General features: G+C 48.4%; 1 non-coding gene across 1 annotated transcript; it reads left to right on the top strand.

Moving 5' to 3' along the window:
- The first annotated feature begins 3,212 nt into the window (after nt 1-3,212).
- Nucleotides 3,213-3,350, top strand: LOC116904767. Its single transcript, XR_004388439.1, has one exon. It is a non-coding gene; the product is annotated as a small nucleolar RNA SNORA17 (small nucleolar RNA).
- The last annotated feature ends 8,807 nt before the right edge of the window (nt 3,351-12,157 follow it).

Below are 12,157 nucleotides of genomic sequence, written 5' to 3' on the forward strand. Positions count from 1 at the left end.
GGATACAAACAAATATGGAACAGCGTAAAATAGGAGTGCGAAGCCCACTGGAGCCTTCTGTGACAGGCTTCAGACTGGCTGGGGACCCTGGAGGCCTTATTCTACCTCGACATCAGCACCTAGGTCTTTGTAAAGTATATTCACAGCTGCAGACACTTGCTCAGGGCGGCCTGGTTAGGGGACACACTGAGATCCCAGAAGCCTATAGACACTGATTCTGCCACCTCCTCAAAGCTGACCCTCAGCTGGCCTTCTGGAGCCTCCAACGTACTTCTGCCTTTCCTTTCATGCAGGACGCTTTTGCCCAAGAGGATGCCAAGACTGGATGTTGTGAGCGCAGTTAATGCAAAATAAATGATAGATAGATGATAGATAGGTAGGTAGGTAGGTAGGTAGGTAGATGATAGGTAGATAGATAGATAGATAGATAGATAGATAGATAGATAGATAGATAGATAGATAGACAGACAAATAAATATAGACACTCCATTACTGCAGGTCACTGCAGGGTTCTTCCCTTTCTTTGAAACACTGGCCATAAGATATTTGTCTCCGGTAACCTTTGGCTTTAATCAAAGTCTCAGTAGAGAGATTTCTAGCCCTTCTCAGGGAACTCTTGCACCTCTGGGTCTTCAGAAGTCTTAGCTTTACAAATATCCAGGGGATTTACAAGAGATACTGCATACAGCCTTCGTGCTTGTGGTCTCAAGTACACTTTAATTATAAATGTTCTACAGAGGGAGGGAGGGGAGGGAAAGAAGGGAGAGGGGAAGGAAGGGTGAGGGAAGGGGGGAAGAGTCTTGGTGCACAGTTTCTGAGTGACAATGAGAGGCTCTTGCAGAGGAAGCCATGGTGCCTGCGTGTACTCAGCATTCTCCACAGTGTTTTTGAATCATCCTTTCCCAGTGGTGGTGGGAACACTAGTGCCCTCTCAGTCTGATTCCACTCCTGTCTGTGTTCTCCATCCTGGTTTTCACAGGTAACAAAGTAAACACTGTGGCCAGTTCCCCTTGGCTGTTGCTGCTGGAAGGGGGTGGGCGCCCATTTTCACTGTGAAAGCTTTGTTTACTTAGTGTGTAATGGTGTGGAGAAACAATGTTTCCAGCCACCACCACGGAACCCCTGTGCAAGCTTTGCCCTCTGCTAGGGTTCGGGGAACACAGTGGCTTGTCCAGAGTCAAGCTTTCCTCTGGTTCTATGTCTTGTCTTCAGGTTGAAACTAGGCACGGCAGCCTCAGGATCCTTAGTTTGTAGACAATGTATCGAGGACACATGAGAGGGTGGGTACATTGAAGCCAAACAGTAAAGGCTGTAGCTCTTTAGCCCGCTCTCTCTCTCTCTCTCTCTCTCTCTCTCTTCTCTCTGTCTCTCTCTGTCTCTCTCTATCTCTCTTCTCTGTCTCTGTTTCTGTCTCTCCTCTCTGCATGCTCTCTCTTTCTCTCTCTGTCTCTCTGTCTGTCTCTCCTCTCTCTCTCTGTCTCTCTCTGTCTCTCTCTGCTCTCTGTCTCTGTTTGTCTGTCTGTCTCTCGCTTTCTCTCTCTGTCTCTCTGTCTCTATCTATCTCTCTCTCCTCTCTCTCTGTTCTCTCTCTATGCTTTATATATTATATATACTTTCTATGTATTACATATACACAAGTGTATGAGTGTAGATATGAGCTCTCACCATAACTACATCGAGTCCTCACTATATATTCCATAAGTTTTTCTAACGCCTCACAACAGATCATCACCCAACTTTACAGACCAAGGGAGGCTGAACCTTCAAGGGCTTGGGGTAACTATTTCTAGCCAGTTGGGAGGTCCAAGTTCAGGAGAGCTGACATCAGAGCCCAGTTTCTGAGGTGCCTCCCTCGTCTGCTCTGTGTCAGCCACGGCTCTACAAGGCATGACAGTCAATGCGGAGTGTCAGGTGACACCTGAGGCCCCTCAGCACGCACAGGCTCGGAGACAGCACTTCAGAATCTCTGCTGGGAAGGCACAAGCACACAGACCCATGGCGAGCTTCTGAGAGGTCCAGGCAGGGGCGGCGGGGGCAGTGGAGATAGCGGGGCTGCAGGGGCCTCAGGGGCCACAGGGGTGAGGTCCTCACACTCCTGTGCCTGACAGTGCCAGCTCCTTAGGACTCCCTTCTTCTTGAAGTGCCTGTGAGGTTAGCAACCTGATGTCTGGTAGGAAACAGGCAGGTCAGAAGGAAGGTGGCAGTAGAGTAAGGACTAAAGCTGAAAGGCGGGTGCACTGAGAGAACAAAAATCACAACCAGGAGTAAAGCTGGCAGGTTACTATTTTTTGCTTGTGTGTTTGTTTAATAACATGGTTTGAGGAAATGTCGCTGTTTCCTGTGTGGACCGGAAACCGATTGGAACCGGGTAAAGCTGGAGGTGTCACTACAGTAAGGCGCAGTGCTGTGGTCAAACTGTGGAAGTGTTCAGACCCTCATTATGAAGTTACCCCAGAGCTGCTGCGCAGACTTGGTTTGGCTGGAGTCCGTTCGAGGTTCCTTATTTTGGTTCTTGCTTGTCTGTTGTTGTGGTAGAAATAATCCGAGAAAAGCAACTTACGGAAGGGTTTACTGTGGCTCACAGCTCATAGCACTGCCCAAGGCAGCAGGGAGACAGGACAGCAGAAGCCTGAGGTGGCCTATGACATTGCAGCCACAGTCAGGAAGAAGAGAGTGAGGAATAACTGTGCTCCCCTCACTGCCTCCTTGCGTACAGTCCTGAATCCAGCCAATGAATGAGGGCGGGTCTTCCCACTCCAACTAAACATACCAACAGAATCCTGATGGGCATGACCAGAGGCCAATCCGACTGAGAGAGAGCCCCTGGGTGCGCCCAGAAGTGTATCTTCTAGGGGACTCTTCATTCTGTCAAGTGGACAACCCTAACCATCGCATGTATCCCTAGGCCCTTTGTGAACTTCCTGGACACCCACAATGGGGTTTGTCCTAGTTAGGGTTATGCTCACCGTGACGAAGCACCACAAGCAAAGCAACCTGGGGGGAGAGGGTTTATTTCAGCTTACACTCCCAGGCAGTCAGGACAGGAGCTCAAGCAGGGCAGGAACCTGGCGGCAGGAGCTGATGCAGAGGCCATGGAGGGTGCTGCTTACTGGCTTGCTCTCCATGGCTTACTCAGCCTGCTTTCTTACAGAAGCCAGGACCACCTGACCAGGGGTGAGCCCTTCCATATCAATCACTAACTAAGAAAATCCCCTGTTCCAGAGCCATTGCAAGTATGACTGTTATGTCACATGTGCGTCAGTAGGTGGCAGAGAGAAGGGAGAGAAGTGTATGTTGAGAGAAGTGTATGTCTATACTCCGTTATGTCTGATGATTAGTAGCTTAATACTCCTTGAAAAAAGGAAACCTGAGATGGTCACCAGTCCAGTGTGAGGGCAGGGAACAAGCCAGAGACTAGAAGACCCCTCCCTACTGGGACCGTGGGCTTGGGGCAGGAATGAGTCCAAGCCAGATGACCCTCGCATGGGGCCATGTAGGCTAGCCTGGGTGAAGGGCTAGCCTGGGATGACCACCAGTCTGACACTACTCAGGCCTGGGGTGAGCAGGTGGACCATGCCAGAGACGACTCCAGACACTCGGAGACCCTGGGCACCACTAAGAGGAGAGAGTGAGTGGTGGAGAAATGGAAGGGAAGGAAAAACCGTTTTACGTGAGTACCCAGTGATGCCACCTGGGACCGTGGTGGGGTTCCAGCCTGTGCTGACACTGGAGACTACGTCTGGGTCTGTGGCCCTGCTGCAGTGGGGGTCTGTTATCACCAAGAGCCAGCCAGATGTCTCAGGATATCTGAGGGGAGACCCAGTGGGGTCCAGTACTGATAGAGTAGCAGAAGCCAGAGGCCTCGTATCAGACCAACGAGTCATTGCAATGAACATTTGCAAGCAAAGAAGTGTGGACAAAAGGGTGTATTGTGGGACACACTGAGACACACTGCAGCTTCTATAATGAAGATGTTTTTTCTCTGTTGGAGGGGGGTTTGCAAGGGTGGAGGGTGGGTATTAGGAGAGAGGGATATGACTGGGATTGGGGTGCATGATATGAAAGTCACAAAGAACCAATTAAAGATTGAAAACAAAAGTAAAAGGAAAACGTGTCCAACAGTCTTTCCTATGGGCCTGTCTGAGAGGAGGGTTCCCTCTCTCATGATTCAAGCCTGTGTTAACCTGACATAAACTTAGCCACCACAGGGCCTCCGTTTCTTTTCTCAGACCTGACCGACTCCTTACATCATTAACTTTAGAGCTAACGGTATCTACCCTTAGAATCTGCCGTCAGTCGGACTGCACAGACGTCCAAGAGCTCCTTGGTTGTCTTTATTTCCAGGATTCATCTATAAAACCATTACTGAGCCCTCAGCTGGGATATACACCATCCCAAAGGGCCAGTGCGGATCAAGCCAATGCCTTTGCTCCGTACAGTGGAAAAGCAGTTAACTAGCTCAGTCCAAACAGCAGAAAATGTCAAGACCAGACACAAACCTTGCTTTTAAGGAAGTGAGGCCTGCATGGTTAGTCTATGAAGTTCAGAGATCATTTCTTATCCTATTGGTCAGAGTTACTACTAAACAACGGTTTTCCCTGACTTTGGAGATGTGTTCTATGATTGTTTGGTGTGTGTGTGTGTGTGTGTGTGTGTGTGTGTGTGTGTGTGTGCGTGCGTGCGCACGCGTGTGTGTGTGTAGGGGGGCAGTCTTTAAACCCTACCGGTGAGCAGCGTTTTCTGTCTTCTGTGCTTTTTTACCAAGGACCGGTCTTTATGTAAGATACATTCTGCAATAACACATTTAGGGGTCTGCAAATGTCTGTCACTAACTCCTCCCTCTCTCTGAGATGACACAAGGAAAATCTTATGTGCTAATGAGGTCTCCAGAGCTGGTCTTCTTGGCAGTATAATATGACATCTGTGGGCCAGGTTCTTTCCCTGTAACTACTACTTATGAACGACTCAAACAGCGTGCTGCTCAAATTCTTGTTCATGTGCTGGGCAGAGGCATCAGGGAAGTTCTCCCTCCCTCCCTCCCTCTCTCCCTCCCTCCCTCCTTCCCTCCTTCCCTCCTCTTTCTCCCTCTCTCCTTCCCCTCCCTCCTCCCTCCTCTCCTCCCTCTCCCCTTCCTCCCTCCCTCCCTCCTTCCCTCCCCTCCTCTCCCTCACTCCCTTTTCCCCTCCAGCTTTGAAGAGTTTGAAGTTAAATGGAACAGTTCCTACCCTCATGGCAACTTTCCCCAAAGCTCTGTGTACAAATTCAGTGTGTTCTTTTCCTGGGTCATTTTATGTCTGAAGATGAATGTCGCTGTGCCCAGACCGTCCTTCCTGAGTTGGAGGCAGAACAACCATAAAGCAAGGCTCTGGGGAGGGATGTTCTGCATGGATATGGATGAGTGAAAGGCATCCTCCTGCACCACGCAGCCCGTTCAATTAACTTCTCTGTATTTCTCCAGATCCGGGATGGCTTCTCTCATTGTAAGAGAACATTATTCATGACTCTCCCAAGAGTGCTTTACTGCATATACTCATGGCCATGAATTAAATGAGCTTAGGAAAAGCGTCTTGCTTGTAACAAATTCTTTTCCTTTTACAGACCAGGGTACTAAAGTTTAAAACATTAATGCAATGACCAAATTGCCTATTTTAACTCTAAGTTGACCAGATATTCTTGATAAAGGCATTGTGTTTTTATAGCTACCATTTTAACCTACATTTATATTTAAGGGCCACAAATAGCATGAATATTATGTTTCATTTAGTCATTTACACTATACATTGCAAAACGGGACTCTGGAGACCTCGCCCTCAGTCACCACTCCCAGCTATACTCCCATCTTTGAGACTTGCTCCTCTCAGACATTAAAACCACCCCACTCTAGTTCCCACCCTTTTATTTACTCACTAGGCCTTAGATCTGGAAAAAATTGATCTTCATATGTTCCTAGGGAGAAATTACAGACGTGATCAAGTTAAGCAGTCTGATGTGGGAGATTGCCCTAGATGGCACAGGTGCGGAGTGTGTGACACAGTCTGATACAGAAGATTGTCCTAGATGGCACAGGTGCAGAGTGTGTGACATCAAGGCATGCAGGAGTGTCAGAGACAGAAAGGGAATCAACAACAAAACCAAGGCCTGCACAGTGGAGCCTACAGTTAGGAACAGCAATGGCCTCCACAGCAGGCCAGGGTAAGGACAGGCTTTCTCTGTATCTGAAAGGGTCCTTCCTGGTGACTTTCCTTTCTGTTATTGTGCTAAACACCAGGATCAAGGTAGCTTATGTAGAAAGAGCTCACTGGAAATGGTGTTGGCTTTTTTAAAACTCAAAGTCCACCCCAAGTGTCACGCCTCCTCCAACAAGGCCACACCTCCTAATCCTTCCCAAACAGTTCCACCACCTTGGGACTGAGTACTCAGTCAATTCCTGAGCCTCTGGTGTCCATCCTCATTCAAACCCCCACACATGGTTAGATTGAAAAGGATATTGTCTCCCAAATAAATAAAAGCAAAATGAATTTGCATATTTCAAGGCACCAAGTCTGTAGCAGTTTGCAATAAATTCACCACTGGGGGGGCAACAAAGCATGGTGGCACCTGACAGTGTTCTCAATACTTGGGAGCTAGCAGCAGGGAGCTCAGAGTTAAAGGACAACTTCAGATACAGAGCAAGTCTCAGACCAGCTTGGACTGTACGAATTTATGTCCTAAAAATCCAAACACGTTTACACTCATGTACATAAACATAACAAGTGCTGGTGCCTGCCCCAGGAGAGGAGGAGCGTGGTCAGCTCTCTCACCAGAAATCAGCCACAATTAATAGGGACTGCGGAAGGACGATCTCAGGACACACAGAGGGACATGTCAGTTAGAAAATCCACTCTAAGAGCACCGGTGCTCTGGCTTCTGAACCACTACTCGCTTCCAGCATCTTTCAGCACCATAGAGCTACAAGTTCTTCCTTTTTCCAGCCCCCTGAGGAGGCGTGGCTGGGCGGAATGTGGCAGGGCGGGGCGGGGCGGGGCGGGGCGGGGCGGAGCATGGCACTGGTGTCTCCTCATTCCCTCTCGATCCTTGTAGAAACTCCAGGCAGGTGTAATTGAGGTGTCCTCAGCTCCTCCCTACACCCAGCTCCACACCCATAGGATGTCACTAAAGCGATTGTGCCTTCGTCAGCTTCTTCGCACTCTGTTCCTAGGATTGAGGTCTCATGACAAGAAAGGTGAGCCAAAGAGACCCCGCCCCCACTGAGTGTCCCGTGCCGAGAGGATGCTCCTTCCTGGTCATCAGCACTGGCTGCCAATCGCTTTCTTTATGGATTCTCAGTTTTAATTTTGATTCCTCTGATGGCTAAGGGTGCTGAGCACTTAATCCAAGCATTTACTGGCTGTCTGCTCCTCTTTTGAGAACAGTCCCTTCCGCTTATTAGACCGTTTGTTGCCTGGATGATCTGTTTTCTTTGTGCTGAAGTTGTTTTAAGCCCTTTACAGATCCGGGAGAGAAGGAAGAGAGAGGGAAGGGAAACTGGCACGGGATGAATGGGAACAAAATACAATGGTGTATGCGTCTGATGATGTCATACTGAAGCCTGCAGCACTGTATGCCTTCTTAAAAGAACTTATGAGTCTGGTGTCAATCAAAGAGAGATGTGATGCTGTCCACTCCCTCAGTCCTCCCCGCCCCACACACAGGAGAATAAGAACAATGAGCCTGGTTTGTGTGTGTGCATGTGTGAGTGTGTGTGCATTTATGTGCATGTGTGAGCATTTGTGCATGTGTGTGGGATGTGCATACATGAGTGTCTGTGTGTACATGTCTGTGTGTGCTCATGTGTGTACATGTCTGTGCACGTGTATTTGTGCACATGTGTGGTATGTGTGTGTCTGTGCATGTGTGTGTGTGTGTGTGTGTGTGTACATGTTGGTACTCAATGATTCAGCCACTGCCACCACTGCTCTAGGCACTGTTGTACCGTCATCCTCAGTGTCGTGGTCCCTATAGTGACACAGAGTACAGGCATAGAGGTGCTTGTAGCTCAAATGGTTGGGAACTAGCTGGGTAAGGACAAAGAACTCAGTGTGTTTTCAAGTACATGGTTTCAGTAATCGGTCCTGTATTTAGGCCGTGTGAAAACGGAAGCAAGGGTGGGGAAGCTGAGGACCTGCAAGTGTGACAACAACGTGCACAGGCGATTTCAGTAACACAGGCATTACTGCGGGGGAGGGGAGCAGACAGGAAGAGTCAGAGGCAGCCCCCATTAGTGCGGTATGACACTTTCTACTCTGAACGCGGGGATGCTTTCTGTGCGCTTCAAACAGATCAAAGTGCTTGCTTGCTAATAGAGTACAATTATGTGCTCTAAGACAAAGTCACACGCGTAGGAAACTATTGGTGTGTTAATTGAGCAGTGACATGGGACAAAGGACACAAAGTATTTCAACAACAGGGCAACCTCAGAGGCTGGGTTTGAAACTAGAGCAGCCTGCTTCCCACAGGGAGAGCATCTTCCTGACTGTGTCTCTACTATGGAGCTTCCTGGACCCTCTGCTCCAGCTGGATACAGCGCCCGTTCCATGGGGTTGTTGTGCACATTATAATGTATGTAAATTACCTGATCATCAGTAAATATTAATCACTGCTAACTAAGAAGCCAATCCCCAGTGCTTCGGGGAGTTCTCCGTCCACCGTAGAAAGTTTTAACGGAGATGTGGAAGGACAAAGAATTTTCCCAATCAGGCCTTCCTGGCTGAGGGCCAGCGATGGGCTTCTTCCTGTCTTATGTGTACAAATCTCCGAATTGGACGACAGAGTCAGAGACCTGATGGTTGGTTTAGTGACACATTCCCAGTGACTAGACAAAACTGTGACTCCAGAAGGAGAGGTGGCGAAGGCCAGCGTGATGTCTGGTGGATATCGCACACCTGTACCACCCAGCAAGAGCACTGTTCACGTGCTACGTGGTGCCTGTAAATGAGTTCTGAGGCCATCTACTCTCTTACCCTCCATGCCCCAGTCTCACAGGACCCTCAGGTAGCTCTAACCCGAGGGTCTTCCCGAGTTGTCATTTGATTATCCCGTCTTCCCACTTTCATCTTGGTTTACAGAGTTTCCTTTCCTTCCATGGTCTGCTTCTCTCTTGATGGACAGCTAATACCTAGTCTCAAGAACTCCCTTCGTGTGTGTGTGTGTGTGTGTGTGTGTGTGCGTGTGTGTGTGTAAAGCTGTTGGTCTTAGTTACACCCTGGCTGTGACTATCAAAGGTGAAAAAGCAAAGGCTGGAGAGATGGCTCAGTGTTTAAAAGCACTGACTGCTCTTCCAGAGGTCCTGAGTTCAATTCCCACCAACCACATGGTGTCTGTAATGGGATCCAATGCTCTATGCTGGTGCGTCTGAAGACAGCTACTGTGTACTCATACACAAAATAAGTAATTCCTTTTTAAAAAAGAAAAGGAGAGAAAGCAGACTGAGATATGTAAAGTGAAGAACTGAGCACATTTTAGCGAGGTCAGTCTTAACGGCACAGGAGGCAAGACAATTTGCAAAGTGTCTCCAAGCACAGTTTCTCGGTGCCCTGGAAGACTGCGCAGTGGGAGGTAGGCTCCTCCTGCAGCTCAGCACGGTCAACTGCGAATGAGTGAATGAGTCGTGTCCCCAAACCTTTCTTCCCAGAGTGTTTGCATCGCAACCTTACTCTTTCTTCCTGACTTAGTTCCTTTCTTGTTTTTAAATATTCTGATTCGAATAACCCAGAAGCTTCTCTAAGACCCTCTCTTCCACGGTGGGTTGGGACCTCATACGAAGTTGTATGACTGACTGCGGGGCTGTGGGAAAAGCCTGTCAGCAGTACGAGATTGAGAACACAAAGGGGCCAAGAGTTAACTCGGAATCTGCCATGTTGCAAGCCTGAAGTATGTCTGATGGTGTTCGCCTGGGCCGGGCACACCCCTGCACTGTGGCTGCGGTGCTGAGCACGTGTGCACATTTGATATGGCAAAGATGTCATATCAGCAGGAAAGTGAACGCTGGGCTCGGATTGGCGACTGTTGTGTGCCATGAACGCTGGTGTTCTTACTGTATGTAAACAGTCTTCTGCTCTTACAACAACCTAACGGTTTAATCTTTGAAGACAGAGACTTTTGGTATCTTCCTATCATCATTATTAGCATGCCAACCCCCCGAATGACTATACCTCTGAGTTATATGATATTACAATGTAATTTGAAGTTTACTTAAACAATCGTTAAATGAATTTGGGTTTGCAATTAGGGAAGTATTTCAAACGATTTCCTAGGTGACCCTAAACATGCCTCTGCCACTTCGTACCGTGCATTTCTCTAAAGAGGCCTTCTTAGTATTTTTAATAATTACGTATGACTATCGTGAGCAGCTTTAACCATGGCCCCTGATGTGGGCATCTGCCTTCTAAGGCAATGTGCATTAATGTTGGCTAACACACCAACGCCCGGTGATGCTTGCGGCTCACCAATGGCAGTGATCAAAGCCTACGTCTGAAATAGTCCTTTGATCCTTCGAATCTCCACTGCTTGCCATACCTAATTAGATCATCATTGTCTCGGTCTCACAGATGCGGCTGAGGAGGAGCTCATCTACAGGAACAGCGTTTACAGGTAATTATCTTGTTCCTCTCTCCGCTGTGGACCACTGCCCATCCTCTGTCCCTTTGTCAACCTTCTTTTCAGCCGTGCGTCTGCTTTGTGAGGCCAAGGCCAGTTAATGACAGATAACATCGTTTGGAAGCCTAATTACACAGACGCAGATAGCAACGTTTAAATAAGGGCTTCCAGCAAACGGCCGGTGTATACTGATATCAACTCAAACACCCACTCCTCAAAGAGGCTGGCTTACTCCTTAATGCCCTGATGTGGTCCGTGAAAGGTTCAGTTGTCAGCATGCATCCTGAGTGCTAGGAAGTTTGGTTTTGTGTCCCTTAATAAATGAGATGTGAGTATTAATTAGCCCATGGTCTATTTATACATGGCAGTATATTACATGAGGATATTTTCACCCGGGATGTGTACATCCCAACTTCTTGACCCTTTTCTAAAACCCCAATAAATTGATCTACAAAAGGTTTAAACCACCTTTTCAAATCTTTCTGGGTAAGTTCATGGCACACCATGTGAATTCAGTTCCATCAAAACTGAGGGTATTTCCTTCAGGACAAGGTAAAGGATAAACAAAAGTAGTTTTTCAATGGAGGCCCACACTGTTCGCCATGTGGTGTCTCAATGACTGAAATTCAATGGTGTGTATGTTTCCAGGATCTGATGTACTGAAGCAGTATACACTCGGGCCAGAGATGGCTTGCTGGTCAAGAACACTAACTGCTCTTTCAGAGGGTCTGAGTTCAGTTCCTAGCCCATCCACATCCAGCAGCTCAAATCAGTCCAGAGCAACTGGACACCTCTGGCCTCTGAGGGTTCCTGTGCTCACTTTTACATATCTGCATGTAACTGATGGGAGAGGTCGTGCATGGAGTATCTTCCCCTGTGTCTGCCTCATGGCTTTTCCATACATGGAGCCTCCCTGGCCCTCCAGTAGGTTGCCCTTCTACAGTAACTTCGTTCTGTGATCTTTGTGGTCCCGGCATGCTGCACATCCTCACTTCTTACTTACTAGATGGGGAGAGTCATGATGGTTTAGGTGGACAGGCCTTCCCCTGTGCAGAAGCACGAGGCTGCTGTGCAGAGATCACAGATGGCAAAGCCGGTGCGTCTCCCTCCCCGCAGCCTCTCGTGGCTCAGGCTGCTTGTGATGTGTCCCTTGATTGTCCCGTCTTTCCAGAGTCATCTGGACACAGAGCATCCACTCTCCCTTTCAAAGGCTCCCTGCTTTCCTCTTGATGAGCCAACCCAGCCCTGAGACCTCTTTTCGGAGTCCCCTGGAGTGATGCTGGGTCTGCAGGGCATGTGTCAGGTGTGGGCAGGTCTGTGTTTCAGTGTTCCCTGGCATTCACTATTACAAGAGGAAAAAAACCAGACTGAAGATAGGCAAACAGAGGACATTGCATTTCAAAGACGGAAAACATCACGGTGCGGTCCTCTGAGCGCTGTACTGTATGAGCAGCTGTGTGCCACAATTCATGTTCATATTAGGGAAAAGTCAGAAGTGAAGGGTCCGTACGTTTTGTTAGAA

This window comes from Rattus rattus, chromosome 6 (genome assembly GCF_011064425.1).
Source record: "Rattus rattus isolate New Zealand chromosome 6, Rrattus_CSIRO_v1, whole genome shotgun sequence".
Taxonomy (NCBI): Eukaryota; Metazoa; Chordata; class Mammalia; order Rodentia; family Muridae; genus Rattus; species Rattus rattus.